At 44.7% G+C, this 24,985-nt stretch overlaps 1 protein-coding gene across 2 annotated transcripts in view; it reads right to left on the reverse strand.

Annotated features, from left to right (window-relative positions):
* The window catches only part of LOC126411755 (transcriptional coactivator YAP1), a 364,629-nt gene that overhangs the window by 99,326 nt on the left and 240,318 nt on the right, over positions 1-24,985 (reverse strand). The window lies entirely within an intron of this gene.

A 24,985-nucleotide genomic window follows, 5' to 3' on the forward strand; every position in this document is an offset into this window, starting at 1 on the left:
AAATAACTGCAAGTGCTGAGCACGACATAATTGGCTGACAGTGTGTACTAGCCCTTCACGATAACTGTGTGTGAGACAGAGGTAGAATGAGTCTGATCAAATGAAGTAGTTTACGAAATCTCCCCAATTACAACAGAATAGAGTGCAACATACACTGGTCATCCAGAACATTATGACCACCGATCTACTATAGGTTGGCTGGTTGGTTGGTTTGAAGGCGGGAGAAGGGACCAAACTACGAGCTTATCGGTCCCTTGTTCCTAACAAAACAATGCCAGAAGTGTGAGAATAAAACGGACGAAACATATAACACACAACGGAAAGAAAGGAAAAGCTACAAGGACGAAGGGAAGGCAACGAGCACTAAAACGAACAAAAGAGGACAAGAAAACATCAGAGTGCCGCTAGAAACAGAAGAGAGTAAAACATGAGAGTAGATTACAGTGGCTGGCCAACCAAGAGATTAAAAAGGGAAAACCAGCCACTGCAACACATTAAAACCTCCACCCTAAAAGCACTAGCACTAGCACTAGCACAGAGGGACACAGGACATGCGCTGAAACCTACATATAAGTATAAAACCCACCCTCACGGATAAAATGTAAGACTAAAGCTGCTGTGGAGGCATTGTCGCCCAACACCGAAGGCAGGGTGCTGGGAAAGTTGAAAGTCTGCCTCAGAGCGGCTAAAAGTGGGCAGTCCAGCAAGGGGTGGACGACTGTCATTTGGGAGCCACAGCGACACTGAGGTGGGTCCTCACGACGGGGTAGGTAGCCATGCGTTAGCCACGTATGGCCAATGCGGAGCCGGCAGAGGACAACTGATTCCCTGCGAGAGGCCTGCATGGAAGACTTCCACACACTCTTAGTCTCCTTAATGACACGCAGTTTGTTGTGCGTGCTGTTATGCCATTCCGTCTCCCAAAGCCGGAAAACTCAGCGGTGTAAGACAGAACGCAGGTCAGCTTCGGAGATGCCTATCTCCAGAAGCCCTACTATAGGTATAAACCCTTCCAGGCGATAGCAGTGTCATCTGGCGAGGAATGAGTGCTAATCAGATACAGGAACAGTGCATGTAATATCAGTGAGTGTGCTGTCCGTGTGTGAAATGGAGAAGGAGCGCGATCTATCTGAGTTTGACCGAGGAAGTACCGTGATGGCCCGGAGGCTCGGCACGAGCATTTCGGAAACTGCAGACTTATCGGTTGTTCGAGGAGTGCTTTGTCTTCAGCACATGGCGAAACCAAGGTGAAATCACGTCCAGACGTCGTGGAATTGGGCGGCAGTCCCTCATTACAGATGTCGGACGTCACAGACTAGGGAGATTGGTAAAACATGACAGGAGCGAACTGTGGCGGAACTAACATCAGACTTTGATGCTGGGCAGAGTACAAGTGTGTCTGAACACACAGTCCACCAAACACTCCTAACCAGGAGCCTCCGCAGCCGACGACCCGTGCATGCGCCAATGTTAACACCACGACATGGGCAACTACGACTGAAATGGGCATGTGACCATCGGCAATGGATGTTCGCGGAGTGGCAGAGCGTTGCATGGCTTGATGAATCCCGATACTTTCTTCATCATGCCGATGGGACGACTCGAATACGTCGTCTTCCAGGGGAACAACTGCTTGACACCTGTACTGCAGGACGGTGACAAACTGGCGGCGGCTCCATTACGCTCTGGGAAACATTCACGTGGGCATCCATGGGTCTACTGGAGCTCGTGCAAGGCATCATGACGGCCAAGGAGTATCGCACACTGGTTACGGACCACGACACCCCTTCATGAGAATCGTTTCCCAACGGCAGTAGCATTTTTCAGCAAGATAATGCACCATGTCACAAGATCAGGAGTGTGATAGGGTGCTTCGAGAAACACAGCAGCGAGCTCCAGGTCTGAACCCGAACGAACACATCTACGGGACGTGACTGAATTTGGCAAAGAGCTCACAGTCCTCCGTCCCCCGGAATTTACGGGACTTGGGTGACTTGTGTGTGCAGATGTGGTGCCAACTCCCTCCAGCGGCCTACCAAGGCATCATTGCTTCCATACCACGACCGCGTCGTCACTGATATCCGTGCCGAAGGTGGACATGCCGGCCGTTAGCTAGGTGGTCGTGATGTTCTGGCTGATCAGTGTAGAGCCAGTCATGTTATGACATGATAAGGTATGCTATGGCACGTCTCGACTAGCAAGTCATGACTTCTACATCCTAGAAAATCCATCACGAATCAAAGAATCTAGCGGACGCGAAACCTGTACTGGATAAATACTGGAGCGGGTAAACGAAACAGGATAGAAGCAGTTCATCATCTACGTGAAGAACTGAACGACAGGAGAAATTGTTTCAAATATTAGAGGAAGATAACGGATATGTTTTATTCTATATCCTCACAGCAATTGCTCATTCAATTTTGATCTGGTCGACCATCAGTGGAACTTCTAGTTCAAACAGTGAAGTAGGTTGCACACAAGGTCAATGTAAAGGAACGGAGAAACTGAATTTTTCGAAAATGATACTACAAAGGACTTCACGAAAAGTAATAAAACAGATATTGCTCTATTAACTAGACGTATTATACACAAATCTGAGAGAAAAGCTTTTAATATAAGTGGTGGCACTGTTGTTACTGAATAATGTGAAGCCATTCACAGCAGTATGCCAAGGACCCAGTTCATTTTGATCAATTAAGTGAACATTTCATTTATTTTTGTCGCTCGGATTTTGTTGTTCTTGATGAAAGATACTTCTTCCCAGGCAGCATATACTCAGCAATTCACCCATTGACTACCGTGTAGATATATCACTCCTGCCAAATTTTATTAATGTACTAGCTGAGGTACTCTGTATTGCCTAGGATTTATTTATTCCCATCTTCTATTAGTCCATCTCCTCCTCCTGGCCATCTCACCCCCCCCCCTCTCTCTCTCTCTCTCTCTCTCTCTCTCTCTCTGCAAGGCCGTGACTGTCCGTATGCGCGCTGCCTGCAACGCGTTCCGATACTACCCACACAACACACCAGTCCTGCAGGAAATCAACTGGACTGGCGGTTTTCTGCGTACTTAACAGTAAGGAATATCATTTTTTCGCCCTCTCCCACGCATCCATGGAAGATAGGTGTTCTTACCTCCCACAACGCGTTTTCGAGATGTGCATGGAAAGTTTGGCTGAAATCGAAGTTTAGGAGGAGAGGTGGAACGAATATACATGTATACACATACAGGGTGTAACAAAAAGGTACGGCCAAAGTTTCAGGAAACATTCCTCACACACAAATAAAGAAAAGATGTTATGTGGACATGTGTCCGGAAACGCTTAATTTCCATGTTAAAGCTCATTTTAGTTTCGTCCACCTACGCTCAATGGAGCCCGTTATCATGATTTCATACGGGATACTCTACCTGTGCTGCTACAACATGTGCCTTTACAAGTACGACACAACATGTGGTTCATGCACGATGGAGCTCTTGCACATTTCAGTCGAAGTGTTCGTACGCTTCTCTACAACAGATTCGGTAACCAATGGATTGATAGAGGCGGGCCAATTCCATGGCCTCCACGCTCTCCTAACCTCAACCCTCTTGACTTTCATTTATGGGGGCATTTCAAAGCAACCCCGGTACCAAATGTAGAGACTCTTCGTGCTCGTATTGTGGACGGCTGTGATACAATCCGCCATTCTCCAGGGCTGCATCAGCGCATCAGGGATTCCATGCGACGGAGGGTGTGGATGCATGTATCCTCGCTAACGGAGGACATTTTGAACATTTCCTGTAACAAAGTGTTTGAAGTCACGCTGGTACGTTCTGTTGCTGTTTCCATTCCATGATTAATGTGACTTGAAGAGAAGTAATAAAATGAGCTCTAATATGGAATGTAAGCGTTTCCGGACGCATGTCCACATAACATATTTTCTTTCTTTGTGTGTGAGGAATGTTCCGGAAAGTTTGGCCGTACCTTTTTGTAACACCCTGTATACATACATACTTACAATTTTCTAATAGGTTTAGGAGGAGATGTGGAACGAACATACATACATACATACATACATTTTTCTAATATACAGAGGTAGACGTTAAGAGTCACGGCTGTAAATTCTTCCAAGTGTGAGCGAACGCTCGCAAAGTCGCATAGTACATAGAACTGGCAGAAAGCAGACGAGCCAACATTATAGTGTCAACACACAAAGGGGAAACTGTTTCGCTCGCAGCAGTCACCCCTGCTGTGCGATAAAATGTATGTCATGCCAGGGAGGCAATCGAGACGACACAGGACGTGTAGTGAGGACTCGAGTTTGAGAATCACTCTAACCGAGGTTGGAATTTACTAGATATTAAGAAAGCAATCGTGGAAAATGAAACAATACGACAGTATATGGCTTAGTATAAACAAGTGATCGTAGAAAATGATCAGCAGTTAGCAGCCATCGCAGGACAGAGGCGGAAGGTGTACCAAGACGCCCGAAGTGCAGCAGGACAGACTCTAAACGACAGAACTAAGTGCTATGCAACAGCAAGCACTCTGCAAAGAACTCTGTTCAATTTCGGAGAGCAACTTACTTCGATAAGCATAGCGCAACTGCGTGTGCTGTCTTCGTCTTTGTGTACCAGACAACAGTTAGAAGAACAAGAGCAGTCTGAACTTGTTTCTATTAGGGAGTTAATACAGGTGCACTCGTCTCTGGTAACTAGGAATCATCATTCTTAGAGCAGTAATAACAGTTCGCTATACCGCAAATGTGTCTTGAAAGAGATAGAGCAGACGGAATTGAAGATAAAGTCACTATAAGACTCCTGTTTCAGTAAGGTATGTCTGAGAAATAAACTATTTAATCATACCTGTTTGGAACTCAGAACACTTTGTATTTTGATAAAACCTTCTACGTACCCCTCACCTTTCCTAAGTAACTGAGGAAGTCTTTTAACCCTTCTAACTTACTTCAGCGTTGCAAAAGCAGTCATAAAATTAACTGTCGTTGAAGTCTTGGCAACTTATACCTAGCGACAACTTTCCTGTGGGTAGTCACATTCTTTAAAACGGATAGGAGGCTCGATAAGATCTATTGATAATATTATTTGCAGCAACACCACTGCCAAAAAGTTTCAACTTCTGTTCTTGTTTCTAACAAACAGATTATCGCATGTATCTAGCCGCGGTTTGCGTTCTTCACTGACGTTCGAGGTCGACAAGTTAGTGGTCTCCCTACTGGCGTAAAGGGCCCACTGTATATTATTTCATGTTTACCATGCGAATGGTCACAAATGAAAATGAAGCAGACTCACGACAAGACAAGAAATTTAAGTGGATAAAAATGTCTAACTACAGTAATCAATGGGTAACCGTTCATCCGCGCCACTATTGTTGATAATCAAGCAAACGTCTCAACACAATAATCTCAAATTGCATTTAAAACATTTTTGAGATTACGTCAATGAACTGGAGATCTCTTCCAGCGCTGTGGATCACACAAATGGTTGTTCCCAAAGTTAAAAGTCCATCATAACGATGCGTTTCCATGTCGGCAACATTTCCGAGTGGCCGCCTCGATAGCTGAGTGGTCAGCGCGACAGAATGCCATGCAAAGGGGCCTGGGTTCGATTCCGGCTGGGTCGGAGATTTTCTCCGCTCAGGGACTGGGTGTTGTATTGTCTCCATCATCATATCATCCCCATCGACACGAAGGTCGTCGAAGGGACATCACCTAAAAAGACTTGCACCAGGCGACCGGACTACCCGACGGGAGGTCCTAGCCACACGATATTCATTTTATTTCCGAGTGTCCACCACACAATAAGAGTCGGAGACCACCCAACTCATTCCAGCTATTTAGTTACAGAAGGCTGATTAAGTACGCAATTCCCTTCGTGTGAGCAGCATTATGACCACAGAGTCACTTTTCACAAACAAGCAGAAACGGCATTTCCCGCTTGTATCGCAACTTCCGTTGCTTCACGATATACAAAAACTTACATAATCTTGTAACATGCACTTGCAATTGAGTGTATTCCCATCGAGACTTTCCGTAACATCCTATAGACTGACCAGTGATAACGTCTGCTTCTTACTGGCTTAGGGAAGCCACAGTACAAGATAAAAATGACCAGTCAGTTTCACTTAAGGATAAATTCATGTACTTGTGCTGTTGTTTACCTTCTTCAACCTCAATAAAAAAAAATTGAAGATTCTGTGTTGTTAGTTAACACTATGTGTTCCGTGAACTAAAACGAGGATATATACCTGCAGCACGGAGCAACCGGGCAAGAAGAGAATCGGAGGATTTGAGATGTGGAGTTATAGTCGGATACTGAAAATTAAGTAGAAACATAATGTAAGAAATGTAATTTTCCGTGGGGAAACTAAAGTGTAGAAAACCTATCTAAGGGCATCGGGGGATGATATCCATGACAAAATAGGGAGCCGTAGTGGGCATAATCCGTTCCGGAAAATAGACATTCGAATATATCCAACAAGCAGTCGAGTACGTTGGACCTAAGTGCCACTCTGAGATGAAGAAGCAGGCTCAGGAGAACACATCGTGGAAGGCAGCAAGATAAGTAAATACACTGGTGCCCAAAATTAAAGCAATAGACGGAAATTTTGTAAGGTTGCTTTTATTTTGCCACAAAACGCCATAAAAAGGTAACAGTAAATTAGAAACAATGTAGAAACTTTAGAACGTAAACAACTGCAGCATGCATAACGATATACATTTTTTTTCAACTTAACGCATTTGCACACACATTTCAACAAGTGGTTAATCTGCTCACTATATGGTGGGACCCCTTTGGCAGCAACAGAGGTCTGACAACGACGGGACAGGCTGCGAATGTCATCAGCCTCACGTTGAGGCAACAACGCCCTGCTCCTGCAGAGCTGCTCGCAGTCTTGGAGAGCTGCTCGCAGTCTTGGAGAGCTGCTCGCAGTCTTGGAGAGCTGCTCGCAGTCTTGGAGAGCTGCTCGCAGTCTTGGAGAGCTGCTCGCAGTCTTGGAGAGCTGCTCGCAGTCTTGGAGAGCTGCTCGCAGTCTTGGAGAGCTGCTCGCAGTCTTGGAGAGTGGTTTGTAGAGGATGATGATGATGATGTGATGCAAGTCATCTGCCTAGTGCATCCCGGACATGCTCTATGGGATTCAAATCTGGCGAGCGAGCAGGCCACGCCATGCGTGCAATATCTTCAGTTTCCAAGGAAACACCAAACACTCGTGCTGTATAAGGCTGAGCATTATCATCCATCAATACGCAGTCTGGGCCACAGCACCTCGCAACAATCGCAAATGAGGTCCCAAGATACCTGACAACAGTTAAACCTTGTTGTTTCATCCATACAATTTCATGAAGAGGTGTTCACGTGGCGAACATAATCCCTGCCCACAACATTAGGGATCCTCCTCGATACCGGTCTCATTCCACAATGTTTGCATTCTGAAATCGTGTTCCACGTTCCCTCCAGATGCGAATCCATCGCGAATCACTCTTCGGACTAAATCGAGGCTAATCCATGAAAAACAAGATCGGCCTACTGTTCGACCGCCAACGTAGCGTGTTGATGACTCCACTCTAGACGTTCCCTTTTATGAAGACGCGTCAGAAGTAGACATACAGCAGGTCTCCAACAACAAAGGCCACCCCTATGAAGCCTTCTGCACACCGTTTGCCTCGATAAAACACGTCCAGTGGATGCTGCGAGCTCAAATGTCAATTGTTTTGCAGTACTTAGGCGGTACTGTCGTGCCCTTACAGCCAAATAAAGGTTCTCTCTTTCTGAACTCACACGTAGTCGGCCCTGCCTTGGTTTCGTTCACACTAAGCCATCGGACCAGATCAGTTTACGACTGTCCTGCTTCCCTTCTTTCTATGGGCTTCCCTCACAGAGAGTCTGATAGGCATCTTTTCTGTGCCATACTCCACCGTCTGTGACTGTGTACACAGCGATTGTGGATGTAGGGCTTCCCGGCAAACACTAACTCGTTTCATAGGTGCCCTGACATCATCGTTGGCATGGTTGTCCGTTGACCGGAATGCAATTTTCAAAAATGGTCCAAATGGCTCTGAGCACTAGGGGACTTAACATCTGTGGTCATCAGTCCCCTAGAACTAAGAACTACTTAAATCTAACTAACCTAAGGACATCACACACATCTATGCCTGAGGCAGGATTCGAACCTGCGACCTTAGCGGTCACGCGGTTCCAGACTGAAGCGCCTAGAACCGCACGACCACACCGGCCGGCGAATGCAATTTTCATTGCAGAACAAGATCATACGGACATCTGGTTGACAGTTTTGTAAGATTATATCGTAAATTAAACACAGGACGGGGAAATAATGATTTGTTGCTTTAACTTTGGAGACCAGTGTAAACAAAACAAAAATAAAATACACTGATGTGACAAAAGTCATGGTATACCTGCTATTTTGTGTCGGACCTCCTTTTGCCCGGCACAGTGCAGCAACTCGACGTTGTATAGTCTCACCAAGTTATTGGACGTCCCCTGCAGAAATACTGAGCCATGTTGACTCTATAACTGTCTATAATTGTGAAAGTGTTAACGATGCACGAACAGGACTCTTGATTATGTCCCAAAGATGTTCGATGGGATTCATGCCAGGCCATCTAGGTGGCTAAATCATTCGCTCAAACTTCGCTTGGAACCAGTCGCGAATAATTGTGGTCCACTGACGTGACATCATTCTTTGGGAACATGAAGCGCATGAATAGTCGCAAATGGTCTCCAAGTAGCCGATCATAACCATTTTCTGGCAATGATGGGTTCTGTTGAACCAGGGGATCAATTCCATTCCATGTGAACACATCCTCCCCACACCATTATGGAGCCACGACCAGCCTGCACAATGCCTTGTTGACAGCTTTGGTCCATGGCTTCGTGAGGTCTGCGCCACACTCTAACCCCACTATCAGCTCTTACCAACTGAAATCTGACTAGGGCTGGATTTTGCAGTCCTCCAGGGTCTAATCGACATGGTTACGAGCCCAGAAGACGCGCTGCAGGCGACGTCGTGCTGTTAGCGAAGACATTCGCGTCAGTCGTCTGCTGCTACAGAGTATTAACACCACATTTCGCCGCGCTGTTCTAACGGATACGTTCATCGTACATCCCACATTGATTTCTGCGGTTATTTCACGCAGTGTTGCTTGTGTGTTAGCACTGACAACTCTACGCAAACGCTGCTGCTCTCGTTCGTGAAGTGAAGGTCGTGTACTATTGTGTTGCCCGTGGTGAGAGATATTGCCTGAAATTTGGTATTCTCGGTACACTCTTGACTCTGACTCTTGACACTGTGGATCTCAGAATACTGAAATCCCTAACGATTTCCGTAATGGAATATCCCGTGCGTCTAGCTTCAACTACCATTCTGCTTTCATAGTCTGTTACTTCCCGTCGTGCGGCCATAATCACATCGGAAACCTTTCCACATGAATCATTTGAGTACGGATGACAGCTGTGCCAATGTACTGCCCTTTTGCACCTTGTGTACACGATACTACTGCGATTTGCATATGTGCATATCACTACTACTTTACTTTGTCACCTCAGTGTGGTATAGGACGTAGGACAGACCATCATTCTTCCTCAGGTAATTGCATTCACCCCCCTGCGCTGGACGGGCATCAGAAAACGAAGCAGACAATTGAGGAGAGGCGCGAGGGAGGGCGTGGGCTGGCAGTCGCAGCCCGCAAACAAGTTTCGCAACGTGGCGCGAGTATGCGCATGCGCCGCCGCCGCCATCCCCACCACCCCAGGCTGGCTAAGCAGCGAACAACAAATGCAATCTCTTTCGTAATAGCGTGCGCCCGCTCTAAGCGGCAGCTGGTGGCGTCCCCACGAGTCCAGCTCTGCTACCAACTAAGTGGCTACGGTTCCCGGCTGGACTTTGGTTTTACGTAGACACTTACCTTGATAGTGTTGTCAGTTATTCTCAGCTCACGAGAGCATTTTTTTCCCTCTAGAAAATCTGGCTAGCTGGAAGTTCTCTGAATACCCGAAAGTTACACGCAGCAACGAATAGAAGTGCGGGGAGATGCTGGGTAGAAACTTTAATTTAAAGTGGCAGATCTGGACTTAACTCAAATCCACTAGTTTTTCTTCTCTAATACAAGCCTCCAGCAGAACAAACGCATGTTACTCATCAAATACCTAATGCGTAATTCTTTGTCCAAGACGTGTAAAACTTGAAAGCAAGTATTTTGATATACCCTTAAACTACAAACTAAAAATTACATTAGTACGGAAATGAGATTGAAATAAATCAGTAACGCAGTGAAACATTTGGGTTTAAATAAGTTGTCGCGTCGGTAGAGATGAACAACTGCAAGAAGAGAAAGGTCGAGGGATGTCAAACTACTGGAGCCCGCTGCTGTAAAGAAAAGAAGAATTCAATAAGGGAGTACGCTCTCAATTGTATGAGTGTAAAAGACGTCAAAAGAATGATGTCCAAGAACTTGTAGTAGGGACGAGAGCTGGCGAGCAGAAGATGCACACCAGATACCTTGAGACGGCTATGGTGCACTGCGGGCAATGATTTATTATATCGTCACGAACTACATACGCTGGTGTAGCTAAGTGAGCAGGTAGGAAATGTAGGCTACCCACTACGCAAGTCACAGATGGTCGTACCCTATGGTCAGGGAGTGTTGAAAAGCGATGAAAATAGGCTGAGCTGTCCTTGGGGATGACACATGGAAGGGAGTACCGTATCAGATTTGGCGCCAAAATGCTTAACTTCTAGTATTAATATTCAATGTTGTACTACGAATGGATATTTCCTTTAATTAAAAGTGAGCCTCGGGCAACATATGTACGCAATAAAATACTGCCATCCAGATAGTGAAAGTGTCAAGATCACGTGTGCTTTGTCTTCAGAAAATAACCTGAAGTCTTATTCTGAATCGTGCTACGATTTGAACAGAAGATACATGGAAAGAAATTACTCCATTATTTTGTGAATATTAGGGTGCTTCAAAGGTTATAATCTGATTCCGCGATCGTCACAGTGATTAATCGAGATTTTATTGTGGCATTGTAATGGGCACTTCAAAATTCACTATCTTCAAATTGCACGTTAGGAGCCGCGGCCTATGGAGAAGAATTTAAGAGGAGATGATGATAGTGATGACTGTAAATATAAAGTGACTCAACTATGCGCTTATTAGTTCCTCAATCATCTCTTGGTATCCGAAGAAATAGGTACGAGCCTTTCTTTTTGTTCCTCTAGTTGTTTAATAGTAATAAAACAATCTGCATCTACACTCTGCAAGCACCTCGCAGTGTGTGACAGAGAGTACTTTGTGTATCACCATCATTTGCCCCCTTTCCCGTTCCGGTCGCGAACAGTTCGCGGAAAGAACGATTGCCGGCAAGCCTCCGTTTGGGGCTCGAATCCCTGATCTTCATGGTCTTCTCGCGCATTGTAAGTAGGAGAGCAATATATGTGTTGACTCTTCTACAACGTATGCTGTTGGAACTTTATCTATAAACCACAAAGTGATGCAGAATGTCTTCCTTACAGCGTCTGCCGCTGCAGTTGGTTGATTATCTCTGTGACGCTTTCTCGCTTACTAAATGACCCTGCATCGAAACACGCCGCTTTTCTTTGGAATTTCCTCAAAATAAAATACAAATCAGGTAGTTCAATAGAACTGGAAAGATATATTACAGTTATTTCAATCTAATCTCGTACGTCTGCTGAGCATGCAAAATATCGGTCAAAAACTGAGTGCAGTTTTTGTATACGCTGCTGTGTATAAAGTAGCAGACGCTCGACAAAACAAGGGCGATGAAAACACAGAAAATTTGTGATTTAGGTAATGAGTAATGACTGAGAATGAAATACCGAGACGAACACAGCGACACCTTCTACCGAAGTGGGTCTGACACAGCAGAGTATTTAAGACAAATATCCTAAGGCAAGATGGCTACCAATCTATCACCAACAGACGAACAACAGGACAGCTAATGCTGATAAAGTAACGCTGTGTAGTTATAAGAACAGTGACGTCATTTTCCTGTGTCGTATGTATTACTTCTCAACGGTGTCTTTTTTTATCGGTAAGCTATGTCTCCCATATTACTTAAAATTTAATGACTGAGACATCGTTTTCAAGATTTCGTTCACCGCTAATGACGAAAAATACACAGATAGTTTAAAGTAACTGTTTTCGTAAAAACTTTATTTTGAAAACACTTTATAAAAAACAGTGTAGAAGGCGCCATCTACTGACAATCAGCTTAACAAACATGAAGGACAGCTGTTTCAGCTGTCTAGATTTTTTACATATACGTGGCCGATCATGCAGTTTCGGTTATACCCGGCGATTTAAAGAATTTACAAGGTGCCATCCATCGACAATCTAATTTTACTATTATGCACGAGAGCATTGCAGTTGGTTACTTTCTTTGAGCAAGCGTTGTGTATTGCGCGAAAATGATAAGGAAACAGTGTCCAGTAAAAGTAGCCTTGGCGATGGCCATTAATAAAGCAAAAGGTCAGACCACTCGGAGGACAGGAATGTATTTGCCAGAACCTGTAGCTTTTTCACGAGTTCGCACTGTCAGTGTTACCTGTGTTTAAAGCTAATCTGATAAAGGCAATATCTGCTTTTTATATGCTTCTCAGTTAACCCTATTGTATACAATGATATCGATTTTTTACAGCGACACTAATATTGGTCCCGACGATTCAAAATGTAATACCTTTTATTTACTTATTTATCCATTGCTATATTACCTATATGTGCGATCAGGATAGGGTGCAAATTGCCGGCCGCGGTGGCCGTGCGGTTCTGGCGCTGCAGTCCGGAACCGCGGGACTGCTACGGTTGCAGGTTCGAATCCTGCCTCGGCCATGGGTGTGTGTGATGTCCTTAGGTTAGTTAGGTTTAAGTAGTTCTAAGTTATAGGAGACTTATGACCTAAGATGTTGAGTCCCATAGTGCTCAGAGCCATTTGAACCATTTTTTAGGGTGCAAATTATTTGCGCGGGTCACCTAGTATTATTTCTTTTCTTTCTCAAAACCGATGGCTTCTCGATATTTAGGCTTGGGACGAAATATTTACGTGGTTGTATCAGAAGACCTGAACCAATGATCGATTTCCTATTTATTTTGTGTCCGCCCCCGGTAGCTGAGTGGTAGCCGGCACGGTAGCTCAGCGTGTTCGGTCAGAGGGCCAGCTGCCCTCTGTAATAAAAAAACTGAGTTCATGGATCAACAACGAACTGAAACGGACGTCTTTCGACGTCCGCCTAGAACAGATACAACGAACGAAAACGAACAAAATGAGATTAAAAAAAAGTGGTCAGCGCGACGGACTGTCAATCATAAGGGCTCGGGTTCGATTCCCGGCTGGGCCGGAGATTTTCTCCGCTCAGGGACTGGGTGTTGTGTTGTCCTAATCATCATCATTTCATCCCCATTGACGCGCAAGTCGCAGAAGTGGCGTCAAATCGAAAGACTTGCACCAGGCGAGCGGTCTACCCGACCGGAGGGCCTCGTGACACGACATTATTGTTATTATTATTATTTCTTTTGTAAATTAGCGTTTGAGAAAAGGGAAAAAAAGGATTAAAAATATCAGTAGTCCCAAGTGCGTACATTGGATTTTAACTGGTCAAAGTTGTACGCAATCTGCGGCCGTAATCACTGAATTTTGATTCTGCAGAAATTACTGACAGGAAAACAGATAAAATGTTAATTTTAGTTACGCATACTGTCTTTCTACGTAACTGTGAACATAAATTGGCTCGGTCGTTCAGTGGGTAAGCGTAAGGCTGCATATCCCATAGGTCCCGAGGTAAATTCCCAGTCGACATTACCATTTTGTCAGTTACCTCTTCTATCACTTCTGGCAGTGATCTCTGCTTGTGAAGAATGCCAAACTTCACAGTGGTTCGGAGATAAGCCTTACGTCTGTCTGTAACTGGCCGAATAAGTTAGTGGAAGGTCTCAGAAAGACAAGGGTAAACCATATCCAATAGAATCAAAGCTCATAAAGGACTACGCTGTACGAACCAACCTTAATGTTTACGACAGCTTTACCACCCTATAAATAAGTACGGTTAATTCTTATCTTGATTGAGGTGCAAGGCATGCAATTATCACAATGTATCGATAAAATCCTTTAATCAAAGAAACGAATGTCTATTGTTAACATTACAATTTTATTTTCAGAAATAAAGAGCGCTGAAGAGTTTAGGGTTCGTTTTTCCATAGATCGACTGAGGAAGGCGCTGTTCTCAACTGAGCTTTGCATTGTTTTGCAAACTCGCTCCCCGATCCAATGAACGTTCAGTTAAATCTCTGTTTAGGAGACAGCGAAGCGACGCCGCGCGGCCTGCAGCCGGTGCGGCCGCGCTGCCGGAAGCCAGCCCCGCTAGCTCTGCGGAGTCTCAGGCGCGCCAAGCCGCTCCAAAATAACGCGCCCGGCACGCACCACCGTGTCCTCAGCACTACCGCCGGCTTCAGCCCAACTGGAGTCATTTGATTTTATCTCATTTCTAACAGATGTGTCAAACAGTTCCGTGGATTCCTTTTTACTACTACCACAACTCCATTACTGGTTATAATATTGTTACTACATCATTAAGTAAACTATGGTGCAAAATGTATTGTACACGTAAAACTCTGGTTCGGTGTAAGAGAACGTCTGGAGGCCAAAGCTGATCACATTACATAAACGTTCAAAATACGCTTATTACTCATCGTCGACTAGTCTGAGAACTGTGCATGAACATGGTGGCGTAAAAAAGCTATTAGAAAGTGTTTGTCCACTGCGATTTTATCGTATGTTGTAAATGAGTTTCGTTGTGATACTGTTGAATTGCAGCTCTGAAAATTATATAGCTCGCTAACACGGTCTCAGTTCACTTTTCCGAATGGAAGCACGAACATTGCAACTACGTTTCTTTATCGTAAAGACGTTTTACTTAAATTCTGGACATATTGTTATGGTGAGAAGCGCACTCAACAGCACATCTGATCCAAGAACAGCAACACCATCCGGAATGACCATTCTCCGTGATATTACAGTACTGATAGGAAGTCCAACAGTGATGACAAGTTTTAAGCATCCTCTAATACGCATTTTGTGTAAAATTTCCACTCTCTTTTTTTCAAGTTGATGGGACGTTTTGAAAAAACTGGATCCCTACATTACTCAGGGAGGGGCCATTCAAGGCGAGCAACCTCAGCTGAAACCCTCGAGAACGTGGAACGAGTGCGAATTCCATTCAACGTGGAGACCACTATATCAAAAGACGTTCTGCACAGCAACTCAGAATGTCACGACTGTCTTTCCTGGGGATAATGAAACAGAAATTAAATATTTTCCCTTAAAAAACTCAACAATGCCGATCTTCGATGGACAATGATGTGGAGCAGTGATATTCTTTTCAAATGATTTGACAGGGGCCTTTGAAAATGGAACAGTCGTTAAGGCTCAGGTTTAGTGAGAGGCATGCTTCCATCTCCGCGAGAACGTCGACCAATGACTGTTCAGCGACTGTTGCTGCGTATGGGGTCCCCCAGCAGACGCCTGCTTCATGTACACTTGCTGACTGCTGTTCATCTGCAACGAAAACTGGAATTTGCACACAAATAACACAGCTGGACGTCCGCTAAGTGGCGACAGATTGTCTTTGCAGATTAATGAAGTTTTATGCTCCATCGGCGTGAAACGTCTGAAAGCAAACACCCTGCAATTACCATCGCAAGGATATACGCTGGTGGAAGGAGCTTTAGTCGGGGGAATGTTTTCGTGACATTCCCTGGGTGACTTGGTCATTCTGGAAGGCACAATGGACCAACACGAAATATCCATCTGTCCTTGGGAACCATGAAAACCCCACATGCAGCTTGTTTTTCCTCAGCATGATGACGTTTACCAATAGGAGAATGCAACGTGTCACACACCTATCAGTGCCAGTGATGCGTTTATGGTCTTAGAGCACTAGGTTGAGTTTACGAACTCCAATGGCCGCCAAACTATCCCGCTTTAAACCACCTGGCCCCATGGTTCTTCAACCGAGAAACTTATCTCAGCTGGGCACAGCAGTGAAGCCGGCATGCCTCCATACACCTGCCTGTACCTTCCAGAACCTCATTCACCTCTTCCTGTTCGACTCGCAGCGGTCCGCGCTGAAAAGATGGGGATTGGCAGGAGGTCACTTCAGTGTGACTGCAGTATTTCTTAGAGAACCTCACTACACAATATCGTTCCACCACCCTACTGTAGGAAATTTAAAGTTTCTGTGCCTTTTACTCAATCATTCCCCCGCATGTCCGTGTGAAACTACAAATGACGATGCAGTAGTCTGATCTCAACAAATATTCCTGAGCAGCCATACGATTAAATAAATAAAGTGACATAATAACTGTGTAACATTTCCTTAGACTTAGTCTAGTAAGTATCTCAAAGTTCAGAGAGATGATTTATGAGGGTAGTACGATGAATGCACCTTTTGGTACAAATTGGGAAACCAGATGTTTACTAAAAATACACATGTTTAGAAAACTAAGTGTAACGTGCTTATTTTTCTCAGAATCTCCGGTCTTTAAATCAGTTACCAAAAACATCATCTTACAGTTGAAGACGGCATTATTTAAATAATTTTATTATTTACTGTTTACACTAACTACAATAAATTTCAAAAGTGGTACAACTTATGCAACTCTCCCCCACAAATATTGCTCACAGTGAAACCCAACGGGCGTGATTTAACATTGAAACATCCATCGAGCGGAGTGGCCATGTGTGACAGCGATCAATGCACAAGCAGTCCACCCCACCGTCCTTGCATGTGTCTGTTTACGAAATCACGGAAGATTATGAAGCAGTGGCAATCGCCAGTGATGTAATTTATCTGATGTAAATTTAGTACGTAGTAACTTTAACATCAGAAACTCCATACATCTTTGCCAACTCTGGCCGGTCGCCGTAGATGTTTATACCTAGGTATGCAAAACTAGAACAGTGGATTATGTGGGTGGTTCCACTTACACGCCAGAATCTGCGCCACACTAGTTGTCCTCTACCCTACTAAATAATCTTTATACGGTCGTATGCAAAAAACTTACTCCAACCTATTCAGAAGGGGAACTTGTCGAAACTTACCAATAAAGACGTAATGAATATATGGTCTCAGCTCATAGATATCTCTCAAAGATATAAATATTTTTATTTGTCTGAATAAAGTCACTCACAGGAATCTACAACAACGAAATAGTGCATCATCTTGGAAATACCTCCAAATACTGGCCACCGTGACCAAACGTTCGCCAAGAGCTTTTAGTGACATTTGGGCACCACTAATTATCGCGAAGTACAAGTTTGTAACATGCCTGACGAAAATTCGTTGCTATAAAGGAACTGAAGCTTGAAGAGAAAGATACATTTTAGGCCATAGCAACTATGATTTCTGGGCGGTTCTAGGCGCGTCAGTCTGGAGCCGCGTGACCGCTACGGTCGCAGGTTCGAATCCTGCCTCGGGCATGGATGTGTGTGTTGTCCTTAGGTTAGTTAGGTTTAAGTAGTTCTAAGTTCTAGGGGACTGATGACCACAGATGTTGAGTCCCATAGTGCTCAGAGCCATTTGAACCATTTTTTTAATGATTTCTGGGACAATACGTACCTTATACCACGTAAATTTTAGGTGGAAAGGGGGAGGGGGGGGGGGGGAGTGAAGGGAAGGGAAGAATGATATCAGCTGCATCGGGAATTTATGCAGAGTCATCGGCGACGACTAAAAATGTGTTTCGGACTGGGACTCGTACATGGGATGTCCTGCTTAGTAGGCAAATGCACGACTATCTCGGTATGTTGCCAGGCCAACTCACATTCACACCTAGCGCCACTTATCTGCAGCCACATCCGTGTACTCCATGCTCGCTAATTTTAGATTTCCACTGGAAGTCGAACGCAAATGTTCATCTGCACTGGCGGCTATGGATTCATTACCCGTAGAGGCAAGTCGATTATATGAATCCATAGTACCTGTTCCTTCAGACATTTCCGAAGGAATAGACATCACGCACTCATATACACCGATCAGCCAGAACTTCATGACCGCCTACCTAATAGCAGATGTGTCCACTTCTGGCACGTGTAAAAGCGGCGACGCGTCGTGGCATGGAAGCAATGATGCCTTGGTAGGTCGCTGGAAGGAGTTGGCACCACATCTGCACTCACAGTTCATCTAATTACCGTGTATTCCGGGGAGGGAGGCGCTCTGACGCCACATTCAATCGCATTAAAAATTTATTAGATCGGGCTCAGATCTGGCTAGTTGGCGGGGTTAACACCTCGACAAGAACTCCCAGCGTGTTCCACGACCATTTCATCACACTCCTGGCCATTTCGGCGCATTATCTTGCTGAAAAATGCTACTGCCGTTGGAAACGTGATCGTCGTGAAGGGGTGTACGTCACATTCAACCAGTGTACGATACTACTTGGTCGTCATATGCCTTGCACGAGCTTCACTACATCCGTGGATGCTCAAGTGAATGTTCCCCAGAGCATAATGGAGCCACCGCCAGCTTGTCTTCGTCCTGCAGTACAAGTGTCGAGGAGCTGTTACCTGGAAGACGACGGATTCACGCCCTCCCCTCGGCATGATGAAGAAGGTATGGGGATTCATCAGACTGTGCAACGCTCTGCCACTGTACCAACATCCAGCGCCGACGGTTACGTACCCACAGTTGAGGATGTCGTGGTGTTAACATGGGCACATGCATGTGTCATCGGTTGCGGAGGCCCATCGTTAGGAGTGTTCGGTGGACTGTGTGTAAAGACACAGTTGTACTCTGCCAAGCATTAAAGTCTATTGCTAGTTCCACCACAGTTCGCCACCTGTCCTGTTTTACCAGTCTCCCCAGCCTACATACGACGTTCGACATCTGTAACGATGGGTGGCCACCCAACCGCACGACATCTGGACGTGGTTTCACCTTGGTTCCGCCACGTGCTGACGACACGATAGCACTCCTTGTACACCCGAAAAGTCGTGTAGTTTCCGGAATGCTTGTGCCGAGCCTTCAGTCAATCACAATTTGTCCTCGGTCGGACAGACCGTGTGCCTTGCTCATTCGACACACAGACAGCAGGCTCACTGATATTACATGCAACTTGTGTGTGTCTGACGAGCAGCGTTCCTCGCCCCCTCGCCCCATGACGCTGCTACGGTCTGAAAGCTTATAGATATAATAGGTCGGTGGTCACAATGTTCTGGCTGATTAGTGTATAACTGAGCAAGTTTTCTGAGTAAAACGTCTGTCGACGTACTGAAGAACCCCTTGTAGTGCCAGTTAGTGAACATAATGGCTCGCATCTTAATTACAAGTAAGTTGTCTTTTCTTCGATTTCCTTCTTCCTTTTACAAGAAGAATTAACTGAGTTAATACTGGTTCAAACTCCTGTGCTATATTATATTACAGAACGTCGCTGCCGTAATACTGACTACACAAAACTGATGTGTGTACGATCGATTATCAATCGTAATACGATGTTCTGCCAAAGACTATGAGAAACGACACATTTTTGTGCCGAAACTAAATACAAATTTTCAATACTTCTAACGTGAGAAACTTTCATAGTGTAGGATGGAAAACTTACGATTTAACGCACTATCTGCGACGAAGCCTTCATTGTATGATTATATGATAGCGGAACAAACAATGGTAGCAATTACTTCTGTAAAATATCTGGGAGTATGCGTGCGGAACGATTTGAAGTGGAATGATCAAATAAAATTAATTGTTGGTAAGGCGGGTGCCAGGTTAAGATTTATTGGGAGAGTCCTTAGAAGATGTAGTCCAACAAAGGAGGTAGCTTACAAAACACTCGTTCGACCTATACTTGAGTATTGCTCATCAGTGTGGGATCTGCACCAGGTCGGGTTGACAGAGGAGATAGAGAAGATCCAAAGAAGAGCGGCGCGTTTCGTCACAGGGTTATGGTAAGCGCGATAGCGTTACGGAGATGTTTAGCAAATTCAAGTGGCAGACTCTGCAAGAGAGGCGCTCTGCATCGCGGTATAGCTTGCTGTCCAAGTTTCGAGAGGGTGCGTTTCTAGATGAGGTATCGAATATATTGCTTCCCCCTACTTACACCTCCCGAGGAGATCACGAATGTAAGATTAGAGAGATTAGAGCGCGCACGGAGGCTTTCCGGCAGTCGTTCTTCCCGCGAACCATACGCGACTGTAACAGGATAGGGAGGTCATGACGGTGGGGCGTAGAGTGCCCTCCGCCACACAACGTTGGGTAGTTTGCGGAGTATAAATGTAGATGTAGAAGCCGTTAGAGATGAAGGGCGAGTTCGGATACGGCAAGAGCGAGGTAGCGCAGTAGTTAGCACACTGGGATAGCACTGTTCAGATTCACGTCCCTAAATCGATTAAGGTAGAGACTGGGATGGTTTCTTTGAAAGGGCATTGTCGATTTCCTTCCCTGTGCTTCCTGAAAGCGAACTTGTGCTCCGTCTGTAATGACCTTGATGTCGACGGAAATTTCTAATGTTCCTTCCTCCGGATACAACGGATTCTGAAGAAACTCGATCGTCTTCTTTTCGAAGAAATCATCGCGTAGCTAAACGTGGTATTGAACAGCGCTCCGCCCGACTGCTAGAACTGTTGCTCTACATAGCGTCCCGTCGCGCTCAGCAGGCCGTGTCGGTGGCGTACGCAGGTGGTGAGCAGCGGCGAGTCGGCCGGGACCGGGGGCTCGTGGGAGCGCTTCGCGTCGGCTGCCGGGGCGTGGCCATCCGCGGCTCGGCCCACATCCGGTGGCTGCGTATCAACGAGCGCCGGCTCGCTTTACGCCTGCGTCCGTCCTCGCATTCCGCAGTCATCATCTCTCTCTGCCGTCATCAGCGACCTGCAGCAACAGCGCCATGGCACTCTCTACCCTTCTTCACTTTCCTTGTAGCTGCACCGAGTTTAGGTCGCACCTCAATTTCTTGCTAACAGTGGGTAATCTATTGGTACAACATTGTCCAAAATCCAGGAAAAGAAATATTGTACTTCCAAATTAAGCAGCTTACTATTTTAGCTACTAATCTTTGTGGATCAGTTGGGTTTACACTCATAAAACTAATATTTACAATTTTTCACAAACTATACCATTTCCCCGGAAGTAGAATGGTGAAAACGCTGGGTCTTAGTAGATGAAGGTTAGAAACGACGTATCGAAAATGTGGCATAAAAGGTAACATATTCGGTATGTGCTCAGAAGCTATCCAAAGTCAGAAGTGAGGAATAATAAATAGGCTATAATACCTATTAAACATGTATTAGCACCTAACTTTCCGTGTGTTTCTCTGCAAAAATGGTTCAAATGGCTCTGAGCACTATGGGACTTAACTGCTCAGATCATCAGTCCCCTAGAACTTAGAACTAATTAAACCTAACTAACCTAAGGACATCACACACATCCATGCCCGAGGCAGGATTCGAACCTGCGACCGTAGCTGTCGCGCAGTTCCAGACTGTAGCGCCTAGAACCGCTCGGCCACTCCGGCCGGATTTTCTACAAAAGAGGACGAGATATCTGTTAGTAGCAATTCTGTTAATGCAGAACAGACTGATAAGCCTCTACATGAGACAGCCCGTGTTGTAATAGATCATCAGAGTTAAGCATGATAGAGACACTGATGGGCACCGCAATGCCCATACTCACAATAGGCGTCAAACGGATAGCTACAGCAATCGGAAAGGAGCCGTAGGGAAATAAAGCAGGCGTCTCTTGTACGGCTATGAGGCACCTAGGCTCACACCAAGAAAAACGTCCTGCGTATGAGTGAACCTATTCCCTTGGCTCCTAGACCCCACCTAATAGATCTCTGGGGAAGTATAGTAAAAAGTGGTTCAAATGGCTCTGAGCACAATGGGACTCAACTGCTGAGGTCATTAGTCCCCTAGAACTTAGAACTAGTTAAACCTAACTAACCTAAGGACATCACAAACATCCATGCCCGAGGCAGGATTCGAACCTGCGACCGTAGCGGAAGTATAGTATCTGCAGATAGGTATCACTGAGGGACTTTCTGCTGGGCATCATATGTCTCATACAGATGGAAGATTTTACAGGTTGAGGACTGAATGTCGCAGCTCCAGAACAATCTGAATCGATGTGGAGACACCACCATAGAGGGCTCTGTGCGAACGTGGGAAACGCACGATGCACAACGTTTTGTCTGAAACAAGTTGTACTAGTCCTATTCTAGAGCGATTTGATCGATGATAATGAAACTAATAATAATAATAATAATAATAATAATAAGAGTGTGCTCGATGGGAAACCGGAAACTGAACACAATATTCTGCTTGTGTACGAAGGACGGAGGCATTTCACCTCTTAATACATATAGGTTCATTTTAGCCCGGAATAGTCTGTTGCACCTCTGTGACACTACTTACTTATTTTTGTTCTGATAATTCCTTTCATGTTCTCCATTCGGATGCTTAATTGTACGTGACATCACAAAGAAGCGGGATAAGAAGAACATAGTAATGTAGGAGCATTATCACATTGTTAAAAGCAGATCATAAGGTTGTACCTTTTACGTAACTTTAAATCAAAATAGCTAGGATTTACGCACTACCTTTAGAAAAAACCTACTTCAGACAGACTGACATTTTATTTTATGTATAACACGGGTAATGTACCGAGGTTCTCATCCACCGATATTTGCAACCACTTAATGTCTGATTTGAACCGACATGTGTCTATGATTTCACAAAAATGCGCATAGGCATCAGACAGCTGCGAGCATAGATATCAGACAGCTGCGAATGGCACGACTAACTGGTAGTGGGCGTGAAATATGGGTGTGGTCAATCAAGTTGCACTGCCAGCCACATATGCCGTGCAGGAATCGCGAAAAAAATCAGCATTTAAGCGATTGTGACAAGATTGTGTCACAGATGAAACGTGACACACACAGTATAAAGCAGCGGACGAAGGAGTAAAGCCTGGGGGAACCGCGGTACTGCACTCTTTATGTACCTTTTAACGAGAGAGAGAGAGAGAGAGAGAGAGAGAGAGAGAGAGAGAGAGAGAGAGAGAGAGAGAGATTGAAGATATATGCAAGAACTGGGGAATAACTTCGACGACGTTTTTAATCATACATATGCTCTTTATATCATATACTCTTACAAATGGACGATCAGGCTAGTTAATTACCGATTTAGATTAGTCTTAGGTACGTTATAGAGGAACCAATTCTTAGTACCTGACTTGCGACTTTTCATGCGTCGTCTCCTATGTTCAGAAAAAGTCAGTGTTCAAGTTCCATGCATATCGCCTATACCTGTGACGTTACTCATGTTTCAGTTAAGCGAGCGTAGCTCAGTGGTTAAGGTTCACGGCTGTCAAACTGCCGGTACGGTTTTAAATGAAGCTTTTACTGATCCTACTTTTCTTCCAGTTCCACCGCACATAATATCATGAAATAGTACATAGCATGCAAAATTTTTCAAAAATCATCATTTTCGCCGTAGTAATTTCATTAGTAATTGACACAGGATTGGAAAATCCTAATCTCCATAGTGGTGGCCGGGAATCTTAGCTGCTGGTCTACGATCCCTTGGTTGAAACATGACGACCATAAAGGATGTAGGAGGTATGCAGGAGTTTTTAGTATGGATTTTCTCGGAAACTAAGGGTTGTGGCATGAAAAGGAGCTAGCCAGATTTTCAGGACAGGTTCCTCTACAACATAGCTAAGATTCATCAAATGCGTTATTGCCAGGTCTGATGGTCCCCTGGTTAGTCCAAATCGGTTATTAGCATAACAACAAAGCAAGAAAGACCCCGAAAGAATTCCACGCTCATTAGGTCACAGGCAGTGTTTAGCGGGACGCAGCCACGAAGGAATTCCCATAAAGAATCAGTGTTAAAACGACGAAACTTGAGGTACACTTTCTGAAGTAACTGTTAGAGATTAAAATCCGAAAGCCGGCCGTTGTGACCGAGGGTTCTAGGCGCTTCATTCCGTAACCGCGCGACTGCTACGGTCGCAGGTTCGAATCCTGCCTCGGACATGGATGTGTGTGATGTCCTTAGGTCAGTCAGGTTTAAGTAGTTCTAAGTTCTAGGGGACTGATGACAGATGTTAAGTCCCATAGGTCTCAGAGCGATTTGAAAACCCTAAAATTTTAGAGAACACAGATGAAACATGATCCTCAAATCACAATACAAATGGATTACTGTATTTTATATATGATACGAATAATGCATTTTTGGTTCTAAGAGGAAAAAAAAGTTATCACTTATTAAGACACTTCGTAGCTTTTAAATTAGTTGTTGGTGAAATTATAGGTCCCCCTTTTTCACCAGATTAATCATTGTTCTGTTAACAAAAGAAACAAAGTTTGATGTCTATATCAGTCTTAATTTTTGAGAAAAGTGTAGCACGATATCAAAAAATGTAGTTCTGAGGGGAACTGTTTAGAAGCATTACATACAAGAAACTAAAGAACATTAGCACACAGACACATTTTAAAAACGTTTCATGACTATGATGTGGCTCAGCTTCATCCTCTGTGTCTCCTTTTCTTTAATCTTCTGGCTATCCCAGCCTCCTTGGTAGCAATTCCTGTAGAAATTTCAGCATAGCGTATACGATCCAAGTAGACGTTTTTCGGTCGCCTTGTTTTCAAGAGCGTTATCACAATAGTCTTCTTTGACACACCAGCACTGAAGCGCATCGTTTCGTCTTGAACACTAAGTTTTAGTGTTTCTGTTATCGCTTTTGGTAGCCTTGTCCAAGTAACAGAATTCAAACTTTCATACGGATTCTGAATTGTACCACGGACATTCAGCTGAACTACTACTTTTGCTACTGTGCAACACGTAAATGCTCTGCAAGACAGAGAAAAAGTGGGCGTGGCGCTTAGTTACCACCCATCATAACTCCGGATCACATCATCAAATTTGAATGAAACAAATGGCACTTCGTAGCCAAATA

Source organism: Schistocerca serialis, chromosome 1 (genome assembly GCF_023864345.2).
Source record: "Schistocerca serialis cubense isolate TAMUIC-IGC-003099 chromosome 1, iqSchSeri2.2, whole genome shotgun sequence".
In the NCBI taxonomy this organism is placed as follows: Eukaryota; Metazoa; Arthropoda; class Insecta; order Orthoptera; family Acrididae; genus Schistocerca; species Schistocerca serialis.